The 16,693-nt window shown below is 40.9% G+C and overlaps 1 protein-coding gene and 1 pseudogene across 2 annotated transcripts in view; one reads left to right on the top strand and one right to left on the bottom strand.

The window, feature by feature from the left end:
* The window catches only part of LOC106565962 (forkhead box protein J3), a 164,104-nt gene extending 154,763 nt beyond the window's left edge, over positions 1-9,341 (bottom strand). The window contains exon 1 of the mRNA XM_014133654.3: positions 9,106-9,341. The gene's annotated coding sequence lies outside the window, so the exon portion shown is untranslated. The remainder of the gene's footprint in view (positions 1-9,105) is intronic.
* Positions 9,342-15,055: 5,714 nt separating this feature from the next.
* Positions 15,056-16,118, top strand: LOC106565920 (phosphopantothenate--cysteine ligase-like; annotated as a pseudogene). Its single transcript, XR_006758090.2, has 3 exons — positions 15,056-15,152; positions 15,260-15,330; positions 15,416-16,118. The product of XR_006758090.2 is annotated as a phosphopantothenate--cysteine ligase-like (transcript).
* Positions 16,119-16,693: the final 575 nt, after the last annotated feature.

Here is a 16,693-nt window from a genome sequence, read left to right as displayed (position 1 = left end):
GCGTAATGCAGGTCTTCCACACAGGGCTCTGAAAAGACAGAAGGCAGCCTCAAGCATAAACCATCAGCACACTGCATAGATATTCATATTCAAGCATAAACCATCAGCACACTGCATAGATATTCATATTCAAGCATAAACCATCAGCACACTGCATAGATATTCATATTCAAGCATAAACCATCAGCACACTGCATAGATATTCATATTCAAGCATAAACCATCAGCACACTGCATAGATATTCCCATCCCTGATCACAAGAAAACTACTCAACCAACTACTCAACCATCAGCACACTGCATAGATATTCCCATCCCTGATCACAAGAAAACTACTCAACCAACTACTCAACCATCAGCACACTGCATAGATATTCCCATCCCTGATCACAAGAAAACTACTCAACCAACTACTCAACCATCAGCACACTGCATAGATATTCCCATCCCTGATCACAAGAAAACTACTCAACCAACTACTCAACCATCAGCACACTGCATAGATATTCCCATCCCTGATCACAAGAAAACTACTCAACCAACTACTCAACCATCAGCACACTGCATAGATATTCCCATCCCTGATCACAAGAAAACCTGCCCATCTAGTTTGTGAGGAATGGAATCTTTCATTCAATGACAGTAAAGTGCTAAGTGGATGGGCGAAATAACCCCTTTCAACATCCTGGTATTATTTGTGGAATGCTTATGTATTGCAGATTTAACAGCATGGTGCTTGCTTATGGCTTCCAGGGGAATTAAGTTGTGTCTCACCTCCTCAAAATGCAGCACATCATAATTTATCATTGTTTTATTTATTGCGTTTTTATTCTACCTTATGTTATTTTTGTACGACACTGATATTGATTACCGCGTTGTTGGGTTTAGAGCTAGCAAGAAAGGCATTTCACTGTACTTGTGCACGTGATATTAAAACATCCTTGGATGGAAATAGTTACAAACAGACCGAACAAGCAGCTGCTGTGTCTCTACTTCCTCAACTGCCGTTAAGTCAATTTATCCATGCTTGATATATATAAAATAAAGATTAGTCCTACAATATTGTACTCAAAGGTGAAATCCTTAAAATGACAAGTGGATAAATTTAATTACACATGGCATCTAAGAGTTGTCTAATTTCATGCAAATACAAACATTGTAGCCAATACTGTTCAAAATGTCTAGGCTCCATGGTCCAAACATTTGAATAGATAAGGGATATGAAAATCCTCAACAGCATAATGGTGAAGTCTTTGATGCACTGACTGATGGGCTAATTTCACAATGCTCTGAGAACGGTTCGGTGCCCACAGCCGCAACAATACTGCATCCTGCTGCACTCTCTCTCCCTCTACTATCCAGTCATCCAGAAACAACTCATTCACCATTCACGCATTTCTTTCAGAGCACATCAAGTGAGAAATTCACATTTAAAAATTCTATCTGCATGTTGTGTGCACCTAATGATAAGTTGTGGATGCCACAGTCTAATAAATATCATAAAAGCGGATGAAAACAGATTACGTTACAACCTAAAAGCAGACCCATTCCTGGACTCAAGACTCAAACTGTGGACAGCATGTAAGGATTATACAATATTGTTCTGAAAGAGAAATCGGGACAATAAAGAACATGTTTCTATAGTAGGGAGAAGATAGGCTGCACTTAACCTCCTGCTAAAAGGTATGACCATATTAGAAACCTATTTCCACCAAAACACATAGACCCCCAGACTTTGAGAACAAAGCATATATAAGTTTATCACTGTTAGACAAAATACAGCAATGTGCAATCAAAGCAGCAAGATTTGTGATCAGTTACCAAGAAAACAGGGCAACAAGTGGAGCACAAACAAGACTGTCAAATAGGCCTGTCCTGACAAAAAAACCTTGGTCGACCAAGAGTAATCTGTTCTTTCGACCAAGCAATTGGTCAACATTTTTAAACTGATCATTTTCCATATATTGACACACCCAATGTTTGAATAAAATCAACTACATGTAGGCTACTGAGCTTGTCTGATGCGTTAAGCGCAGTGATAAAAAATGAAGACATTTCTAAAGAGGGAGCAAGAGATCAATATAGCCTAACCAGAAGGGAAAAAAACCTGTCCCTGACTGCTGGCCTTCGCAGATCCTGTGTTATGCTCCTGAAGTTACCGGTAATAGGCTACACCAACGGTCAGCAACCTTTTCCACTTGGAGTGCCAAGATATTCGACCATTTCTACTGATTCGCATGCCAGTTATGATTTTCATATGCACATTTTTGTGGAACAGTTTAATTTAAATCTCAGAATCAATGTCAGGTGGTTAATCAAAATTCCAAATGAAAATAATACAAATATAAAAACTTAAAGATAAAAAAGGTTAAATAAATAAAAAGTTGCCAATATGAAAAAACTACGTAAAGCCAACAAACAAAAACATTGCAGCCCGCAGGTAGGAAATATCCTGGCTACACATGGTCTGCTGGGAACTTGAAACATTGTATCAACTATTGTATTAACTTGAAGCTTGTGCGAGCAAACTTGCTACATTGTATAAAATATTCCGAGTTTCCAGTGCCAATGAGTTCTGGACAGACAGGCTATTATGCACAACGGTTAAGAAATCAGGTAGGCCCATTTTATGACGTTTCCACTGGATCAGAGCATGACTTTTTTCCCCCTTTCATGCCGAGGTGTAATCAAAAGGGGAGAGAGCTGGAAAGATTTTTAAAATAAGCTACGTTGAGGAACTATTTTCATTCTCCATGGATTCAAAAAATAGACCAAGAAAAACATTACTTGAGAAGCTCCACAGTGATGTTGAGTTATAGCATCAGATCCCCAAATGAAAGGTTGACCGATTAATCGGAATGGCCGATTAATTAGGGCCGATTTCAAGTTTTCGTAACAATCGATAATTGGAATTTATGGCCACCGATTTTAAAATGTATTTATTTATTTCAATGATTTTTTTTTACACATTTATTTAACTAGGCAAGTGAGATTAAGAACACATTCTTATTTTCAATGACGGCCTAGGAACGGGGGTTAACTGCCTTGTTCAGGGGGGATTCGGGGATTCGTTTTTGCAACCTTGGTTACTAGTCCAACGCTCTAACCACCTGCCTTACATTACACTCCACAAGATGAGATGATAGTTTCCGGATTCGACCATATTAAATGACCAAAGGCTCATATTTCTGTGTGTTTATTATGTTATAATTAAGTCTATGATTTGATAGAGCAGTCTGAGCAATGGTAGGCACCAGCAGGCTCGTAAGCATTCATTCAGACAGCACTTTCGTGCATTTTGCCAGCAGCTCTTCGCTGTGTTTCAAGCTGTTTATGACTTCAAGCCGGGTGGGTTTGTGGAACGTTCCAACAGGAATCTATTCCAAAAACTTCGTAAACAACAAGGTTGCCAAAAAACAATGCATACAAAGTTGTATAGCTACAGAATAAGATACCGGGTAGTGAGTGGTCTATTTCATTGCGTTTTTCACTCATCACGTTTATTCCGAAAAATGTCTGTCCTCACTCTGGTTGCCTATAGACAAACATTAAGAATAAGCTACGTGGTGAGGTGATGCCTATTCGGCAGCTAGTTAGCTAGGTTTGTATGCGTTGCTACTTTGTATGCGTTGTTGGTTGGCAACCTTTTACTTTACGTTTTTTGGAACAGATTCCTTTTGGAACGTTCCACAAATTATACCCACCCCTTCAAGCCTGTCAACTCCCAAGATTAGGCTGGTGTAACCGATGTGAAATGGCTAGCTAGTTAGCGGGGTATGCGCTAATAGCGTTTCAAACATCATTCGCTCTGACACTTGGGGTAGTTGTTTCCCTTCCTCTACATGGGTAACGCTGCTTCGAGGGTGGCTGTTGTCGATGTGTTCCTGGTTTGAGCCCAGGTAGGAGCGAGGAGAGGGACGGAAGCTATACTGTTACACTGGCAATACTAAAGTGCCTATAAGAACATCCAATAGTCAAAGGTATATGAAATACAAATCGTATAGAGAGAAATAGTCCTATAATAACTACAACCTAAAACTTCTTACCTGGGAATATTGAAGACTCATGTTAAAAGGAACCACCAGCTTTCATATGTTCTCATGTTCTGAGCAAGGAACTTAAACGTTAGCTTTCTTACATGGCAAATATTGCACTTTTACTTTCTTCTCCAACACATTGTTTTTGCAGTATTTAAACCAAATTGAACATGTTTCATTATTTATTTGAGGCTAAATAGATTTTATTGATGTATTATATTAAGTTAAAATAAGTGTTCATTCAGTATTGTTGTAATTGTCATTATTACAAAAAATAATAAATACATATTTTTTTTTTTATCTAAAAAAATACAAATCGGCCGATTAATCGGCATCGGCTTTTTTGGGTCCTCCAATAAATCGGTATCGGCGTTGAAAAATCATAATCGGTCGACCTCTACCCCAAACGGGCACACTTATAGGCCTACACTTGCCCTACTTTTACATGCGTAATCAGGTTTGTGTCCTTACTCAAGATAGATAGGAGCGCTCCAAACAAAAGACAATCAATTGACAACTGCTAAATGGAATAAAATATTCCAAAACTTCTCACCAGCGTAGCCTAGGTTGTGCTCTCTGCAAACAACGTGTCCACTCCTACAATGACATCAACAAGACAAATAATAACAATAAATGTAATGCAAATTACAGTAACCAAACCATCATTGTAGATGAGAAATGGACGGGAATTAACAGTAAATGTACTACTGGTGATACTAGTGTGCCAACCCCGCGGTCTCTGCAACGGATTAGTCTACTCAGGCAGGCATGAATCAGACATGTCTCGTACCATATTTTTTTGTTTTATATATTTGAAACTGCACGAATAAAAATCTTGGTCAACCAACAGCCTATCGACCAAACAATCAACCAGTGGACTAAATGGGGTCAGCCCTATGCTAAATACAACCAATATATCTGTTTCCTTAGCTTCATACAATAACTATCTACACATTGTTCAAAAAACACATAGCTGATAATATAACATTTGAAATGTCTTTATCCTTTTGAAACAATGGGTGTTTCTCAGAAATGCTTACTACTGTGCTCCGAGCATGCAAATTGGATTACAAGAGGGTCTGAGTACGAGTCCAAATCAAAGTACGCGAAGCAGAGCATGAGGGCATTTCTCGAATGCGTACTCCGTTTATACATATTTTGATTCACGCATTCATGCAAGCGTCAGTGGAAAGTATGTAAAGAAATGACGCAACCACGTAAAAAAAAAATGTATGCAACATTTCTTGAAATCAGTGGCGGACATTTGAGCTGAAGTGGTGAGAAAATACACTCCGACTTCAGAATGAAATGTTGCCTATTCCCATCTCATATGTTGTTGCCTATTCCCATCTCATATGTTGTTGCCTATTCCCATCTCATATGTTGTTGCCTATTCCCATCTCATATGTTGTTGCCTATTCCCATCTCATATGTTGTTGCCTGACTACAATATTTTATCTTGATACATTAATAAATACATGCTGTGTTAATTTTGTAATGTTTACCTGCCTACATACTGTGGATAGCAAGCCCATAATAAGTCAATAGGGCTAACTGGATAGCTACTAGTACTGTTAGCTAGCCAGATAGCCACAAAGAATTGTTAGTTAGCTATCCACATTCTGTTTCGTCTGTTTTTGCCATTGTCCTGGCTGGAAGAAGGTTCAATGAATGGGGAGGTGAAGCGTGAGGTAATACAGTAGGGGGGAGTGCGAGCGCATCTCAAATGTATTGTTTTACGCGTTCTCCACACTCTCGTCCTCAAGAGAACGTGGTTGAAGAATGCACTCGGAGCATGAGTGCGAGGTGCACGGCAGTGTGCATATTGAGAAAGACCCCTTTATGATTGCAATGTTTACTGTACATTGTTATGTTTTTTGTTTCTCACTTTTGTTCATTTCACTTGTTTTGACAATGTAAACATATGTTTCCCATACAAATAAAGCCCACTTCAATTTAATTGAGAGAGAGCACAGACAGATTAATGGTAATAGTAATCCCATTTTCACTACTACTATTAATACCTTATTGCTGTTGGTCCCACCATTTTTTCAATGCAAGTCATTTAACTTGCCAAGTCAAAGTCGACTGAATTGAGAGAGAAAGAGAGAACTTTGAGGCCACATTGCATGATGGTTGTCTCATCATCCACATTTGAATAGCCCTCCCCATTACTGTTCAGCAAAACAACTGTACTACGGGGAATTGGACACTGACTAAAATACCTATTTAGAAAAAAAGTCTAATGGAACCAAAGGCTTACTTAATCCTGAAATGTTCATCCCTAACTATAACATCTTCCGACAAGAAAGAACTGTCAAAAGGGGCGGAGTTGCAATCTACTGCAGAGATAGCCTGCAGAGTTCTGTCATACTATCCAGGTCTGTGCCCAAACAATTCAAGCTTCTACTTTTAAAAATTCGCCTTTCCAGAAATAAGTCTCTCACCGTTGCCGCTTGTTATAGACCCACCGCAGCCACTAGCTGTGCCCTGGACACCATATTTGAATTGATTGCCCCCCATCTATCTTCAGAGTTCGTACTGTTAGGTGACCTAAACTGGGATATGCTTAACACCCCGGCCGTCCTACAATCTAAGCTAGATGCCCTCAATCTCACTCAAATTATTAAGGAACCTACAAAGGTACAATCCGTAACCATGGGCACCCTCTTAGATATCATCCTGACCAACCTGCCCTCTAAATACACTTCTGCTGTCTTCAACCAGGATCTCAGCGATCACTGCCTGTGTGCGTAATGGGACTGCGGTCAAAGGACCACCCCTCATCACTGTCAAACGCTCCCTAAAGCACTTCAGCGAGCAGGCCTTTCTAATCGACCTGGCCCTGGTATCCTGGAAGGATATTGACCTCATCCCGTCAGTAGAGAATGCCTGGTTGCTCTTTAAAAGTGCTTTCCTCACCATCTTAAATAAGCATGCCCCGTTCAAAAAATGTAGATCTAAGTACAGATATAGCCCTTGGTTCTCCCCAGAATTGTGTGCCCTTGACCAGCACAAAAACATCCTGTGCCGTTCTACATTAGCATCGAATAGCCCCCACGATATGCAACTTTTCAGGGAAGTCAAGAACCAATATACTCAGTCAGTTAGGAAAGCCAAGGCTAGCTTTTTCAAACAGAACTTGGGACATTGTAAAGTCCATGGAGAATAAGAGCACCTCCTCCCAGCTGCCCACTGCACTGAGGTTAGGAAACACTGTCACCACCGATAAATCTACGACAATCGAGAATTTCAATAAGCAATTTTCTACAGCTGGCCATGCTTTTCCACCTGGCTACCCCTACCAACAGTTCAGCACCCCCTGCAGCAACTTGCTCAAGCCCCCCCTCCACTATGCAACCTGGTTTCCGAGCTGGTCATGGGTGTACCTCAGCCACGCTCAAGGTCCTAAACGATACCATAACCACCATCGATAAAAGACAGTACTGTACAGCCATCTTCATCGACCTGGCCAAGGCTTTCGACTCTGTCAATCACCACATTCTTATCGGCAGACTCAAAAGCCTTGGTTTCTCAAATTACTGCCTCGCCTGGTTCACCAACTACTTCTCAGATAGAGTTCAGTGTGTCAAATCGGAGGGCCTGTTGTCCGGACCTCTGGCAGTCCCTATGGGGCTGCCACAGGGTTCAATTCTCGGGCCGACTTTTCTCTCTCTCATACACACACGCATACATACATACATACATACATACATACATACATACATGTTGCTGGTGATTCTCTGATCCACTTCTACGCAGACGACACCATTCTGTATACATCTGGCCCTTCTTTGGACACTGTGTTAACAAACCTCCAAACGAGCTTCAGTGCCATACAACAATCCTTCCGTGGACCCCAGTATCTCTACTTGCACATCATCATCTGCACATCTATCACTCCAGTGTAAATGCTACATTTTTATTATTTCACCACTATGGCCTATTTATTGCCTTACCTCCCTACATTTACACACACTGTACATAGATTTTTCTATTGTGTTATTGACTGTACGTTTGTTTATGTGGAACTCTGTGTTGTTGTTTTTGTCACACTGCTTTGCTTTGTCTTGGCCAGGTCACAGTTGTAAATGAGAACTTGTTCTCAACTGGCCTACCTGGTTAAATAAAAGGTGAAATAAAATAAATGACGCAAGTCATTATTGAAAACAGAACAACTTCAACAGCAGTTTCAGGGCTGCATGTGCATGCAGACAGCACTGTAGCTGCTATTTAAAGAACGGGTGATTAAGACAAACCAGACCTGATCTCTTTTTGTGGGATTAAGTTTCCAAAATTGTGCAAATAAAATACTAGAACCTGAATCAACACAGCCTTGCCCTCAAGTGCTTTCATGATTCTTAGTAGCCAAACTAGCCAGTGACATTTTGCCAATGCATTCGTTTTTTTATTAGACATCAAATTGGATTGTTTTAGACTAGCTACCATCGTTATATGTGGAAATCCCACAATCAGACTACGAACCGCATTCTAACAGTTAATGAGGTGTGAGGGACCAAGTTGACCAACCAGTCAATCTAACCACAGAGCGTGTGACAGTTTGGATTAACCTGAAAATTCCCAAATTATCTTACATTTGCCACTTAACGTTACAGAAGCAAGGCTAAACAGCTGGCTAATATTATAGCTAGCAACACACCATGTCAAAAGAGGTTCGGTTTTCTTCACAACATGGCTTGGTAGCTAGCTAACTGGCTAGTTAAAGATGTGGAAGACGAATGCTAGCTGTCAAAGTTGCTCAGTTATCAATGGTGCTAGCAAGCTAACGTTAGCTAGATAGCTAGCTGTCAAGTTCGAGAGTTATAGCTAGCTAACGTAGCTAAAATGATGACCCATGCTATCATGTTAGTTCATTGGCAACGAGCTACCTGGATCGTTACTAATGATGTCCCCATAGGCTCCGTCCCAGCAAAAAGAAAACTGACAAGAGGCCCTGATTTCTGAACTCAATCCCCAGAACTTCAGTGCAGCTCACTTCCCCATGAAAGTCGTCCATTTCATGGGCCTCAGTTCAACTTCCATTCCCATGTTCTTACAGCTCACTTACCCTGGGTATATATGGTCGTTGCCTTTGTCCAGGGAAGTGTTGAAGTAACTGCCCACTCCTCTTCCACCTGATCTTCAACAAGAAAGTCCCTCAGGTGCCTATTCTCTGGCGTTTGTCCTAGATTAGACCCGCTGTGCCCTCACTGATGTGCCCGTGGTGTCCCTCTTCGGCTTCTCCGCCTTTTCCCTTTCGCCTTCCTCTCGACAACCAACATCCGGGACTCTGTCGTTTGCTACACAAAAATACCCGGAACTACTTCCAACACAATTCGAGAATGATGCCGATTACAAACTGCACTGGCTATATTACTGCACTCTACGATGTACACAGCCACACAAACTAGTCCCCTCCCTGTCGTCTCTCTCTCTCTCTCTCTCTCTCTCTCTGCTACAACTACTTTAATAAAACAACAACAATAATAGCAATAAAACAACACATCATCATTATAACAACACTCATCATTATAATAAAAAAATAGTGTTCTAAGCTATTAATAACCTTACTACAGGAGTTATGACAGTACAACAAGAGGTAATATTTAATTGCAAGAAATTATTAATTTTGCTATTTCCTTGACTTCAGATTATACTGTTGTTAGCAGCATCTATTTTTATTTTATTTTATTTTACCTTTATTTAACTAGGCAAGTCAGTTAAAACCTGTTGGGGCTAGGGGGCAGCATTTGCACGTCTGGATAAAAAAAATGTACCCGATTTAATCTGGTTACTAATCCTACCCAGTAACTAGAATATGCATATACTTATTATATATGGATAGAAAACACTCTAAAGTTTCTAAAACTGTTTGAATGGTGTCTGTGAGTATAACAGAACTCATTTGGCAGGCAAAACCCTGAGACATTTTCTGACAGGAAGTGGATACCTGATGTGTTGTATTGACTTTAAACCTATCCCATTGAAAAACACAGGGGTTTAGGAATATTTTGGCACTTCCTATTGCTTCCACTAGATGTCACCAGCCTTTACAAAGTGTTTTGAGTCTTCTGGAGGGAGATCTGACCGAACAAGAGCCATGGAACGATGATGTCCCATTAGACACCTGGCGCGCGAGTTCATGTTGGGTACCCTCGTTCCAATACGTTATAAAAGAGTATGCATTCGTCCACCTTGAATATTATTCATGTTCTGGTTAAAAAAGTCCCTAATGATTTATGCTATACAACGTTTGACATGTTTGAACGAACGGAAATATATTTTTTCCCCTCGTTCATGACGAGAAGTCCGGCTGGCTTACATCATGTGCTAACGAGACGGAGATTTTTGGACATAAATGATGAGCTTTTTTGAACAAAACTACATTCGTTATGGACCTGTGATACCTGGAAGTGACATCTGATGAAGAGAATCAAAGGTAATGGATTATTTACATAGTATTTTAGATCTCCCCAACATGACGTCTAGTCTGTATCGCAACGCGTATTTTTCTGGGCGCAGTGCTCAGATTATTGCAAAGTGTGATTTCCCAGTAAGGTTATTTTTAAATCTGGCAAGTTGATTGCGTTCAAGAGATGTAAATCTATAATTCTTTAAATGACAATATAATATTTTACCAATGTTTTCTAATTTTAATTATTTAATTTGTTACGCTGACTTGACTGCCGGTTATTGGAGGGAAACGATTTCCTCAACATCAATGCCATAGTAAAACGCTGTTTTTGGATATAAATATGAACTTGATAGAACTAAAAATGCATGCATTGTCTAACATAATGTCCTAGGAGTGTCATCTGATGGAGATTGTAAAAGGTTAGTGCATCATTTTAGCTGGTTTTATGGTTTTGGTGACCCTGTCTTTGACTTGACAAAACATTACACACAACTCTTGTAAATGTACTGTCCTAACATACTCTAAATTTATGCTTTCGCCGTAAAACCTTTTTGAAATCGTAAAACGTGGTTAGATTAAGGAGATGTTTATCTTTTAAATGGTGTAAAATAGTTGTATTTTTGAAAAATTTGAATTTTGACATTTATTTGGATTCAAATTTGCCGCTCTTGAAATGCACCTGCTGTTGATGGAGTGCACCACGGGTGGCACGCTAGCGTCCCACCTAGCCCCAAGAGGTTTTAAGAACAAATTCTTATTTTCAATGACAGCCTAGGAAAAGTGGGTTAACTGCCTTGTTCAGGGGCAGAACAACAGATTTTTACCTTGTCAGCTCAGGGATTCGATCTTTGGTTACAAGTCCAACGCTCTAACCACTAGGCTACCTGCCTCTAGTCTTCTACATGGAGCACTATCTTAGTAATGTTCACGTTATGAGACATGTATTGACATTTTTGGTCAATTCATACTTTGCTGGAATCAAAAATGTCTGATCACTATTAGTACAGTATATACAGTATTTCAGCTTCCTCATACAGTTTTCGGTTGGAAAACAGAGCCTCCAGTGGGTTCTCATTGAAAATGCTTCACTTGAGCTGCAAACAGGTTGCCAATCATATTTCCCATCACAAATATGTGATGGGAATAAGCAAATGATCTACAATTACATTGTGTGTTGAATCTAGCCATAGCCAAATATGGAGACATAGATACCACGTTGTCAATACAGTAGCTGGTCACTGTGTTATTGTGCGGTTGCCATTTGTTTCACTTCAGGTTAATGTGTAGACTCTTTGTATGTAATCAGAGTAAATCAAATAACATTTTATTTGTCACATGCGCCGAATACAACAGGTGTAGACTTTACGATGCTTACTTACGAGCCCTTTCCCAACAATGTAGTGTAAAGTAAGAAAAACGTGCAAAAAATTGAAAAGGAAATAGTAACACAATAAAATAAGAATAATGAGACTATATACACAAGGAGTACCGGTACCTAGTCAATGCGCAGTGGTACGATGTATTTGAGGTAATTTAGGTATTATGTACACTATCATTCAAAAGTTTGGCTTGGGGGTAGAAGCTGTTTACAAGCCTCTTGGACCTACACTACCGTTCAAAAGTTTAGGGTCACTTAGAAATGTCCTTGTTTTTAAAGAAAAGCACATTTTTTGTCCATTAAAATAACATCAAATTGATCAGAAATACAGTGTAGACATTGTTAATGTCGTATATGACTATTGTAGCTGGAAACAGCAGATTTTCTATGGAATATCTACATAGGCCCATTATCAGCAACCATCACTCCTGTCTTCCAATGGGTTCGAGTACAGGCTCAAAATGGCCAGAAACAAATAACTTTCTTCTGAAACTCATCAGTCTATTCTTGTTCTGAGAAATGAAGGCTATTCCATGAGAGAAATTGCCAAGAAACTGAATATCTTGTACAACGCTGTGTACCACTCCCTTCACAGAACAGCGCAAACTGGCTCTAATCAGAATAGAAAGAGGAGTGGGAGGCCCCGGTGTACAACTGAGCAAGAGGACAAGTACATTAGAGTGTCTAGTTTGAGAAACAGACGCCGCACAAGTCCTCAACTGGCAGCTTCATTAAATAGTACCCACAAAACACCAGTCTCAATGTCAACAGTGAAGAGGCGACTCTGGGATGCTGGCCTTCTAGGCAGAGTTCCTCTGTCCAGTGTCTGTGTTATTTTGCCCATCTTAATCTTTTCTTTTTATTGGTCAGTCTGAGATATGGCTTTTTCTTTGCAACTGCCTAGAAGGCCAGCATCCCGGAGTCGCCTCTTTGCTGTTGACGTTGAGACGACTGTTTTGCGGGTACTATTTAATGAAAAAAATTGAATTAGCCTTTTAAAATGCTAAACTTGGATTAGCTAACAGTCCATTGGAACACAGGAGTGATGGTTGCTGATAATGGGCCTCTGAACGCCTATGTAGATACATAAAAAAGCTGCCATTTCCAGCTACAATAGTCATTTACAACGTTAACAATATCTACACTGTTTTTATGATCAATTTGATGTTATTTTAATGGAGAAAAAAATAAAAATCTTTCAAAAACAAGGACATTTCAAAGTGACCCCAAACTTTTGAACAGTAGTGTACATGTAGGTAGGGTCAAAAGTGACTAGAAAATCAGGATAGATCATAAGCAGAGTATCAGCAGCATTTGTGAAGAGTGTGTGTGTGTGTGTGTGTGTGTGTGTGTGTGTGTGTGTGTGTGTGTGTGTGTGTGAGAGTAGAGTCCAGTGAGTGTGCATAAAGCCGGTGCAAGAGAGTCAGTCCAAATAAAAAGGAGTCAATGCAAATAGTCAAGGTAGCCATTTGATTAACTGTTCTCTCTTATGGCTTGGGGGTAAAAGCTGTTCAGGTGCCTTTTGGTCCTAGACATGGCGCTGCGGTACCGCTTGCTGTGCGGTAGCAGAGAGAAAGTTCTTGGACTTGTGTAGTTGGAGTCTTTGACACCGCCTGGTATAGAGGTCTTGGATGGCAGGGAGCTCAGCCCCAGTGATGTACTGGGCTGTACGCACTACCCTCTGTAGCGCCTTACGGTCGGATGCCAAGAAGTTACCATACCAAACAGTGATGTAGCCCGTCAACAAGCTCTCAATGGTGCAGCTGTTGAACATTTTGAATGCCCATGCCAATCACTACATTCTCTCAGGCCTTTGATTGAACTGTGCTCCTGTTCTCACCTGGGTTTGTGTGTGCTATATGAAAGAGGAGTACAGCCTCTGCCAAGAGATGTGGACTTGTCCTGTCGCTGGTTGAAGACTAGCTCCTGCTGTTCCCCCTCAATCACTTCATTGTTGGCAGCGGTGGGGTTATTCTGCAGTCTCTCAGGCTTTTGTCTGATATTTGCCGTACTGGTGTAGCCTTCTACTGAGGCTTACTATGTTCTCTGCCAAAAGGTCTGGACCTTAATGGCACAGGGGGAGTTTGCTTGCCCTGTAGGTACAGTATCTAGATAAAGACCACTCAATTCCTGCATAGGTTATTATTATATCTGCCAAAATTCTTTAAGTGTGATAACTGACACACAATGTATAGGCTAGCAACAACATTTATTTGATTGTTGTAAGGACAAGTCTTCTGACAATTCAACTTCCATGACGTTAGGTGGCGACATAGTTCTGAGTTGTTTACATTGCAATGGAATAGATAATAGAAGACGACGTCACGTCAGACAACATCAGGAAGTCGACCACTACTTCGCAATCATCAGTGACTTCTTTCTCTCGATGTCTTTAAAAGTAAGTAATGTTTCTGTTAATAAGATTCATTGAAATATTAAGCTAATTCACTGACAACTGCAACACGAGCCGAATGATCTTATGTGCGTTCCCCATGCCAATGAACATCCTAGTAGCAACGAATGTGAACCGCATTCCAGTGCACAATTTTCATGGCTAACGTTAGCAGCTGTAAATTGTCGTTTGAAGTTGTAGCTAGTAGACAAAAGTGAGTCTAACATAATTATCCCATATGCCAACCAGTCAAATAATCAACTAGTGACTACTATTCGTCCCCTCAAAAGTTTGTCACAATTATCCTATGCTTACCAAAACGTTTAAAAGTAACTCTGAAAACAATGGCTCCTCTCCTCCCACACCTTACGCCGACATTTGTCCCACAAATTACACACAATGCGTAGGTTTTACATACTTTTTCAATGTCATTTTTGTTTTGTAGATATGTCTCCCCGGCTTGACCATGTAGAGGAGGTCAAAGGGCAGATGGCAGCTTCTGCTGAGCAGAACAGGGCTGCAGGATCGTGCTGATCACCTCAGGAGGCACCAAAGTCCCCTGGAGTCTTGCACTCTCCACTTCCTGGATAACTTCAGCAGTGGCCAGCACGGGGCCTCTTCAGCAGAGTACTTACTAGAGTCAGGAAACGCTGTGATCTTCCTGCACAGACACCGCTCCTTATATCCCTTCACACGCCTTTACTCTGGGATTAATCTGCTGGACAGCCTGCTGCTGGACAATAGAGAGGAGGGTTCTGGCTGTGGCCAAGTCATGGTCAACCAGCAGGCACTTCCCAACATTTGCAAAGTCCTGATGCGTTACCAGGTGGTAAAAGAGGCACGGCTTCTTCTGCCTGTTCTTCTGCCAGTTCAGCACCCTGTCTGAGTACCTTCACCTCAAAGCTGCAGCACAGGCACTCAGCCCCATAGGTAGGTACTGACACTCAGCTAGAAGTAGTAGCAGGGCTTATCAGGGTGTACAGTACATACATGTGCTGGTATATTAAACATGCACTCTGTGTTCACTCCCCTCTTAGGGTTCAAGAAATGGGTTCAGGGTTCAGAAATGCCAGAGCACAAAATCCTGTCCTCCAATGGACCACTTCAGGTGAGTAAAGAAAGCCATCAAATACAAAAGCTTATGCTCATTATCATTGATCCACTGTAAGCCAAGCCTATTTTCTGTCCTATAGATCAGTATGAAGATGGTCCCCAAGATGATGTCGCCGCTGGTGAAGGACTGGGCTCCACAGGCATTTGGGATTTCCTTCAAGCTGGAGACGGACCCGTCCATCCTGCTGGACAGAGCTCGGCAGGCACTGAACAAGCTGTGGTGGCCAACGTACTGGACACCAGACAAGGTTACGTAGTGGTGGAGACCCCTTACACTCAGGCCGAGCTGGTACTTACGGATGAGGAAGCAAGCAGAGATGTGGAGATTGAGGACAGTATTGTCAGTAACCTGACCTCACAGCCAATTCATACCCCAACAAGACTGAGACCCAGAGGTGTTTTCATTAGTTGCAATGGAAACTTCACTCAAAACGGAAAACGTTATGCAACAAAAACAAGTTATGACTGGACAAATTCATGGAGGTCCCTCCCCATTTGCTCTGTTTGCTTCCTAGAGTAAAAGGTAAAACAGCTTCCGTTGCAAATCGTTTCTCACAGAATCTGACTAATGAATACACTCCAGTAAACTGTGCTGCTTACTGGGAGGGCTGGCTTTGGTGGTCCGATGAAACACACTAACAGGTCGTACAAGTCCCTGGGGCAGGGAATTATCTCTACTTTCTTCTGAAATCTTAATTCATGCTTGTCTAGTTCGGATCTTTATTTTATCTTGCAGGGCTTTCACCGTCCTCGATCAGCCATTCATGTGCATGCATAAGTAGGTTTCAGTACACACTCTGCCTTTAAAATCAAATATTTACATAATCGCAGCAAAACAATCCTTGAGCACCTTAACTTTAAGTAACATACCATCTTATGTCAGAAGGCAGATTCCAACATATTGGTTGTGGAATGATAATGCCAACCAATGAATTGACTTAACCTCATAGCAGTTTGATTACAACAAAGCAGATTGTCAGAGTAATAATCACAGACAGTATATCAGTAAAGTAACAGACTTGGGACATTAAACCTTAACTGTATGTTGGTAATTTATGTGCTGGACAAATCTACGCCACAGAGGGAACTGGCAACAGTCTTCCTTGAAGGCATGACACCGCATACAGCTATCAGTGATAGTGTCATTTACTTGCAATTGTCCAATAAGTCCAGCATGAATACCAGACAGCTCTCCACTGTCTCTTGTCTCCTCACAACAGACTTCACGAACCTGGAATACATTCAAGATTGTAATGTAGATTTGTTTAAAAAATACACTTGTTGAATTCAATTTGATCCATAATTGACACTTGTTAAATTATACAAGTTGTCAATTTTGCTATCAACTACTGTATATC

Source organism: Salmo salar, chromosome 12 (genome assembly GCF_965601325.2).
Source record: "Salmo salar chromosome 12, fSalSal1, whole genome shotgun sequence".
Classification (NCBI taxonomy): domain Eukaryota; kingdom Metazoa; phylum Chordata; class Actinopteri; order Salmoniformes; family Salmonidae; genus Salmo; species Salmo salar.
The sequence above is the reverse complement of the archived record's forward strand: the minus strand, read 5'-3'. Positions and strand labels throughout refer to the sequence as shown.